Below are 7,978 nucleotides of genomic sequence, written 5' to 3' on the forward strand. Positions count from 1 at the left end.
TTCTACTGACTTTCTGTATGAATATAGACCATATTTTGTGTAGCTGAGAGCCAAGTGGCACAGTCTTATCTCTGCAGGTAGAAGTCATACAATATGACCTATATGGTCAGGGATGTGCCACATCATCTTGAACAGGTACTCTTTTCAGTTCAGAAATATTCCTGACCAGCTACCGAAATCTAAGTAAATATGATTCAAATGAAGAACTAAGCTTTTTATGTAGGGGGATTTTTTCACTTCCCAGTGAAAATGCAACCTTATGTTCAATGTTTTTCTACAGCTGAGGAGAACATGTTCAAATACATCAATTCTCATTTTTGCTACTAGGGTTGCTTGTATTACTTAGCTTAAAAACTCTGGAAAATACAGTGGGAAAGCTAAAAGGGCAAAGTGCAGAAAGAATCAAATTAGCTAGATCCTAACAGGCAAGATAAATAAATACTGTTATCTAGGTTAACAAAAGGATGAATGATTTGTGGTCAAACTTTGCAGCAATACAAAAAGCAGTGATGGACATTAGGAAAGATACAAGCATCCTACTATTAGATCACACAATGAAACATAGATCATGGGTAAAACACAGGTAAGTACCTGTGCTACCTTTAAGCTAATTACTAGAATGCATCATTACATTGAATATTTTGTACAGAAAGAATGATAAGCAAGAGAATACTCAATATAAACTACAACAGATATTACACGTGCCTGGTTGATCACTGAAGATTAAAAAAATCACAAGGAATGATATAATCTTTACATCCTGAACTGAAAAATCTAAAATGCTTTATGGGGTACATTAAATTGCCAAATACAAGCATTTAGCAAGAGAGTAAAAGTGGCAGAAGAAAAGTAGACTTAAAAAAACAAGCGAAAGCTATTCTATAGAGGGAGCTACAGACAGATCAAGAGGAGACTCTTGACTGCCTAGAGAAGGCCTTCTAAATCCCCACCTGAACTGAGCTGCTTTAATAATTTATCCACTGAAGAATTATTTCCTGATATATAGAAACTGCAAACTAAGTAAGAGTTTGAGCCCTTACATACGAGACCAACATGTTCAGGGTGGGATTTTTAGAGTCCTGACCATTGCTCTTCCCATGGTGACCAGCATGCCTAGCTTAAGAGTTACCCCTAAATATGCAGTAAATATTCCGTTGGTGCTGTGAAAAAGCTGCTTTCAAGATTTCAATACTACCTCTAAAACTAACGGATTTGACTACAAAACCAAGCACCCCTTTCCTCCCTGCTCTGTGTTGCCTGTCCCATCCTTTGAGTGCACTGGACCTCACAGCTGGACATTGTGACAAAGGCAGCAGGGTTAGTGACTCTGCTGTCACCTCATCCCGCTGTGCAGGTGGCTACAAAGAGGCATGATCCCCCGTAGGCAGCAACACCACCTCTCCTGAAAATGTGCACCTTTTTACTGCTGCAGTTGGAGGGAAAGAAGCAACAGCCACTGAGTGACTTAGCTCTGCAGCCTTGCAAAGGATGCCAGCCTGTGAACCACTGCAAACACAGCGGCCAAACTCAGCTGGGTGGGCACTTCCCAAATGCCTGGGACTTGATTCACTGCTCTCAGAGCTTCTGTAGCTCTTCCTGTTTACAGACAGCAAAAAGTAAAGAACCTCTGATTCTTTGAGCAGTTGAAAATGGCCACATGTGGTGTAACATAACAGAAAGGAGAAGTGTGATCAGTCACAAGGAACATTTACAGCAGATGAATCTTCATTGTATTAACAGTGTGTTAACCTTTAGCTAGGTTTCCATGTTAAATATCTGTATTTATTTCTATGTGTTGCTATTCCACTTTGTATTTCACATCTTCTACTGCTCATGTTATACTGCAGTTCTATTTCCATGTTCCAGGTCTGTAAGTGCTTTTTGCAAAGAGGCATGTAGTAAAAGAAGGTGACAGTTCTTGATCCCAGGAGCCTCCACTGAACACACAAGCCAAACTTATAGCTAAAAATCTTCAGAAGCTACGTCGGAACTATTGCTGCATGAAAATGGATTTCTATTCCTGAAAATGTCTGAAATTATGAATCGATCTATATATATATGTGTGTGTGTGTATTTTAAGACTTTGTATTCCAATGATATTGCACAGAAAAATGACAGCAAGACCTCAAAACTGCCAGTAGCTTGGAGGTCCTCTTTTAAAAATACAAGAAACTTTAGAACTGAAACCTTGGAGCGCTAAGGCCTTACTTTCTGCTGCTTACTTAGCTCAATTTCTACTCTTGACCAGATATTCTTCCCCGCCATAAACTAAGAATTGTTTCCTGAAGAAATTGTCATTGAAACAGATACTTCTTGGCACAAATTTCTATGACTAGGCACTTTCTAATGAAAGAAGTCAGTCAAAACTCAGTGAGTTTCATACAAATAAGCACCGAAATTAGACAAAAAGTAAATGGACTTGGCATGTTAAATCAGCATTGTTTCCAAGCACAAAGCATGGAAAACAGAAGCTCCCAGAGTTGTTTTAAAGTGAAAGCATAATTGAATGGCATGTATCTTAACCCAAACAGTACTTTTCTTTCTTTTAATCCGCTGGAAATGACAATTTATATGCGCAAGCAGTTCTGCCCAAGTAGCCAACCTTAAAACGCCTTTGTATTTAAATAGAGTGACATCTGACATTTCTGTATCCATGTGTTGTCAGACCTCTGTTTACCCTCTGGAAAGTGCCAGCATAAGGAGACAATAAGGGAAAGTGAGAATTTGCCTGCTGGTTTGGGGACAGCTGGAACTCTGATTTGCTATGAAAGTTCAGGATGTCCCAATTAAATCAGTTCACTTGAGAGATATGAAGACTTGAATGTCCCCCCAAAGCTTTGGTCTAATGTGATTAAGCTGGCTGTTTTTGCTAATGATAGACACATTCCAAATTGCAGAAAAATGATAAGTAGATATAATGGGTTTTTACTGTTGTGTACTTATAAAATTTGCCCCAAAAAGGTTTATGTTCCCTGCTTCCATTTTCTGTTGAATGTCAATCATTTATAACTTTTAGTGCCTATAATACAATCCTTCTTGAGATATGTGATGCCCTTAGCTCTCAGGAACATCATGTTCTTTTATTTTTACCCCTAGACTTCTCTGCTACCTTTTTTTTTATAAACTTTGCTTGTTGATTTTTAGATTGATATGCATTTGTAAAATGCCTATGACTTCTTAACATGGAAAAACTCTGTTTATACAGTGGGTACTAACTGAAAATAAAATGTGAAGAAAATGTACCACACTATGCAGTATAATACTGTACAAGCGTGCAGTGCAGCTGGAGTTTTGAATAGGCAAAAAAACATTATGTCCTAAATAGCTAAATAGCTTTGGGTTGGGATAGCTTAGGAGTTGCTCTCAGCTCTTTTCTTGAGAATTATTGGTGAACTGTAAGCAAATATAACTTTATTGCTTAATTTCCACAAAGACAAATATTCTTCAAGAAATGAAAGGGCAAATAAAGGAAAATGTGAGTTCCATACTGCTGAAACAACCTAAAAAGGAGTGAATAATAGAAAGAAAATCCACTTACAAGCTCATAATTTTGAAATTTCTGTAATCGTCTAATGTTATTTAAACACCACACACACAGAGGTTTTAAGTCAATGATAAGTTACCATTCATGGTGAAATGTCTTTCTTTAGTGTGATTGCCGCATTTCCCCCCCACCATGACAGATTGTGTTTAATTGAACTGTTGCTGGTTTAGAACTGTCATTAAAAATGCATATATTCAAATAGTCTTAGTACAGTGTATTGCCCTTTCAGTTCATTTCCTTCTTTTATGTAGCAGTAAATATCCTTTTGTGTTCTGATTCTAATTTATTTAGAAATTATGTGCTTCTTACAAAGAGAAAAGATTTTTTTAAAGGATAGGCTAAGCTTGTTAAGTTGCTTGCTAATATATTTTTTATTGACCTAGTGTCTTTCAGTCCTTGAACCATTGAACTCCAGGGTCTTTGCAGAGAGGATACATTTAGAGGAAAACCTTGGATCTAAGTCTTCTTTTTTCCAAGGCGGTTTTAAACGCAAATTCACGCTCTGAAAATAATTGTGGCCTTACATGAGAGAGAAATGTTCCACTTCAATCAGCCAACACGGATCCTGACTGTAGGTAAACACAGGAGAGAGTTCTACCTGACTGGAGTTTTGCCAGAAGGAAGAGCTAGGGTGCTTAAACTACATCCACGCACACTGTGACTGACTGACGAAAATGTTTTTGGCTACCCTCTCTCACCGTTTATACAGTCTGACTTGTCCTTTAAATACAACAACATACCAAGTCAAGGAGCAAGCAACAGCATATATCCACACTTCATTAATAACCTGGGATGGGACCAGCAGGACATAGTTACTATTAAACATTACCGCCTGCCCTGCAGCATTCACTACTTACATCTTAAACATTTTTAATTTGTTCTCTTCTTCCTCTTTTATTTGTTGGAGGGATGGATTTAGGTACACAACAAATTAAAATTAGAATAGCTATTTCTATAAAATAAAACAACTGTGAAATATCAGGATCCTGGAAGCAATGGGCCTGACCTTTGGCAGCTGTAAGCTGTAAAGCTTCATTAGCATAAATGGAGCTATGACAAATCTACATCCACTGAGGATCTGGCCCATTACTTGCTGATGACAAAATCTACATCTGCTGAGGATCTGGCCCATTGTTTGCTGATGACAAAAATCTCACAAAAGCCTGTGACTTTTGTATGATACCTGTGGATGTTGCTCTGAAAGTTTCATAGACTATGAGAGAAAGGAACAGTGATCACCAGTGATGAATCTAATGCTTGGAGGACTCTGACATTGCTCATTCTTCAACTGTCTAAATGATTTTTACTTTTTTTGAGTTTTTTTCAGTAATACTGTTATGTACAGAGAAAATAAAATTAAACTTCATTACTATTCATCATATGGCACCGGAAAAACACTTGAGAAAATATACATTATTTACCATGAGCAAGCTAACATTATTTGAAATGAATTAAAAACAGTAAAATAATAATAAAAAAGCATCACTAAGCTACTCACTCAGTATTCCTCCAAGACACAGATCTAGCAAAGTAGTTGGATGACACATCACAGTATGTTAATTAGGTAAACCTATGAACCATCACAATTAAGATGAAAATTAGAAATAAAAATAGAGGAATAAGAGACACAAAATTTCTTTTACACTAGGACTTCTCAAAAACTTTGAGCTACCAACACTGGGAACAGATGTAAGACATGTGAATACAACTGGAATATTTAGAATCAGAAAGATCTATCACTGGTGAAATGTGCATGAGACAGATGCATTTTTGTAAACATAATAGTTTTTTTGGCTATGGACAAATTCTAGGATGTATTTTCAGACAAATATAGAACAGTGCCAGCCAACTCTCTGTCAAACCAAGCTTTTATGTGCCTCCAGAGCTATGGTAGAAAGATAACACATAGAGGCACAGACCACCATCTCAGTGTCAAAACTGTTAAAATCTTTGCCGAAAGGATTATATCACATATGTATCACCATGAAATATTAAATAGAACTTGCAAGTGATGTTTCTCAGTTGTCAGGCAGATATATAATGTGTGTCTTTATTTAGATTTTATACAGATAGGTGACCACACACACACACACTTTTAAACTGATGCCAGCTTTTGATATCAGTGAGGATTAGAACCTGGTTCATAGCCACTTGTGCTTACAGTCTAAGCAAATGGAAGGTCGTCAGCTCTGCCTTGACACCAATGACAAAACCCAGAAAAGACAGAAGCAATGCAAAGGCTTACAGCTGGTAACACATTTGTAGCATAACAACAGAATCGTTGAAGTTGCAGATGACTTGTTAAGCAGTTGTAATGACATTCTAACACGGGCCCTGTAGGTATAATAATTGGTCAAGGGCAGATTATTGTAAAAATGGTAATAAAAGACAATTTTAGATTCCTTTGCAATGAGCTTTCACAAAACCAATATTAGTCATACGTGCTATATATGCATATTTGGTACAAAGCCAATTAACCTCTTTATTTGAAAACAAGAGCTTCGTTATTGTTGAATACAGCAGCTAATCCTTTGCAGCAGATAACTTTCAGCAAGTGTGAGTGGAATGAGTTGTGATTTGTGTGATGAGTGGATGAGTTATGATCTTCCACAACTGAAAGATTAAATATTTAATTTGCTAAACGCTGGTATATATGAAGGTTAGGAAACTTTTAGTATAGGAAAAGTCAAGGCATCTTCTGAGGATATAACAGATGTTTGCACTAGACCCATCTTTCCATTTATTTATTTTCTTAACCAATTCAGCCCTACAGGCAAAACCATACCCTTTTTTGGTCAGCAAAGTTCAGCTTCTGTTTAGGCAATAACAGTTTTTAACCAGCTTTAATTTAGCATCATGATTGCATGGCTAACAAAGAAGACGGCTAAACAGAAATTATCCTTTTTTTATTTAAAAATGTATCAAAGTTGCACTGATAGGCCAAGGCAGCTAAGCCACCATTTCAGCCAGTCAAGATTAATATATTTCTCTGAGATGCTTAATACAGCATTATACATATCGCAGGGACAAATACCTAATCACAGTCCTGTCTTTATGATTAGGGCCACACAAATTGATGCAACAGTAATTCCTCATTCATGTTAAAGTTGATGAAGCTAATTAGGAATAAATAGTACAATGAGTTAGGAACAAACAGTATCACAATGCATTCAGAAAAGCCTTTCAATAATAAAATCTTGCTATAAGAAGATAATAAAACAAGTTATCAGGAGGCAAAACAGGCCAGCAAATCCTCCGTTCTAGAGTTTAGGCTTAAGATCCATTCTATGGCAATATCTCATTTGCAACCTTCCCATCCAAAAGCAGCACCGATTCTTAGACTCTACACAAGAACAGTGAGACACTGAAGGAGGCTTAATTTTCTGTTCAGCCCCAACCAGACAGCACTGTAGCTTCAACAAGGGAGGGGACATTAGAAGAGGCTATTATCTTTCTCTGCTCAAAGATCAGAAAGCTTCTTATTCCAGGTAATACATTTAATTTTGGAAACAGACCTATTTTCCTTACACGTAATTGAGTTCTGTTACAGAACACAAAGCAGGTAGGGCTCACTGTCATCCGCAATGGAAAGAGGTCGATACCGAAGGACACAGATGCAAGTTCCACTTTATTTTCAAGGGCATAAGTTTCTTTGTGAAAGGTCTCCAGAATAAGAGAACGTCTCCTTTCTGCATCCATAAAGGCCAAATATTTGTTTTCACTGGATTAAGGTAGAAGCTGAACCTCTTCTGTATCCTTATTTCACCTAACCCACTCTTTTTTCCCTCTTCAGGCAGATGTTACAGTGAGCACCAGCTGCAGTCACGTGTCCCATCACTTAACCCCTCCTTGCTTGGATTTCTCTCCTCTCATGTTTGTTTGTTTCCACCTTGTCCAAAAGAGGCAGAGTTTGGCCTAAACTGTGCAACCTTCTTTCAAATACTGGGGGAAGAAGGGCAGGCTATAGCATCATGCAAGTTGTGTTCTGGTTGGCTGATTCAGCATTATTTGAAAATCATTTTGGAGTGCCCTTAAAAGGATTTCATTGGTGAGATAAAAGTAAGATGGTGATGTTGGAGCATAAATATCATTTTTTCACACACAGACAGGAACGATCCAATTAGAATGTAAGTCACTAGTGTCAGAGACTATCAGTTTGTACATGTCTGATGTTACTGAAGAACTGGTTTATGAGATGCCAAAATTTAATCAATAATAACAACAACAACAACAGGTGTTGAAAACGTTGGGTTTTTTAAAGGTTGAAAAGATACACAGAAGTTCTATATATGTGTCATGCACACAAGTGCTATGATACACACTAAGCTTGAAAACAATATTGTATTTAATCACCTGAGACCATAAAAGGAGAAAAATGGTTTTGTGCAACCTGGGAATTCAGATCATGGCTCATATGTATGTCTCTGGTTTAAA

The sequence above is a fragment of the Falco cherrug genome, chromosome 2 (genome assembly GCF_023634085.1).
Source record: "Falco cherrug isolate bFalChe1 chromosome 2, bFalChe1.pri, whole genome shotgun sequence".
Taxonomy (NCBI): domain Eukaryota; kingdom Metazoa; phylum Chordata; class Aves; order Falconiformes; family Falconidae; genus Falco; species Falco cherrug.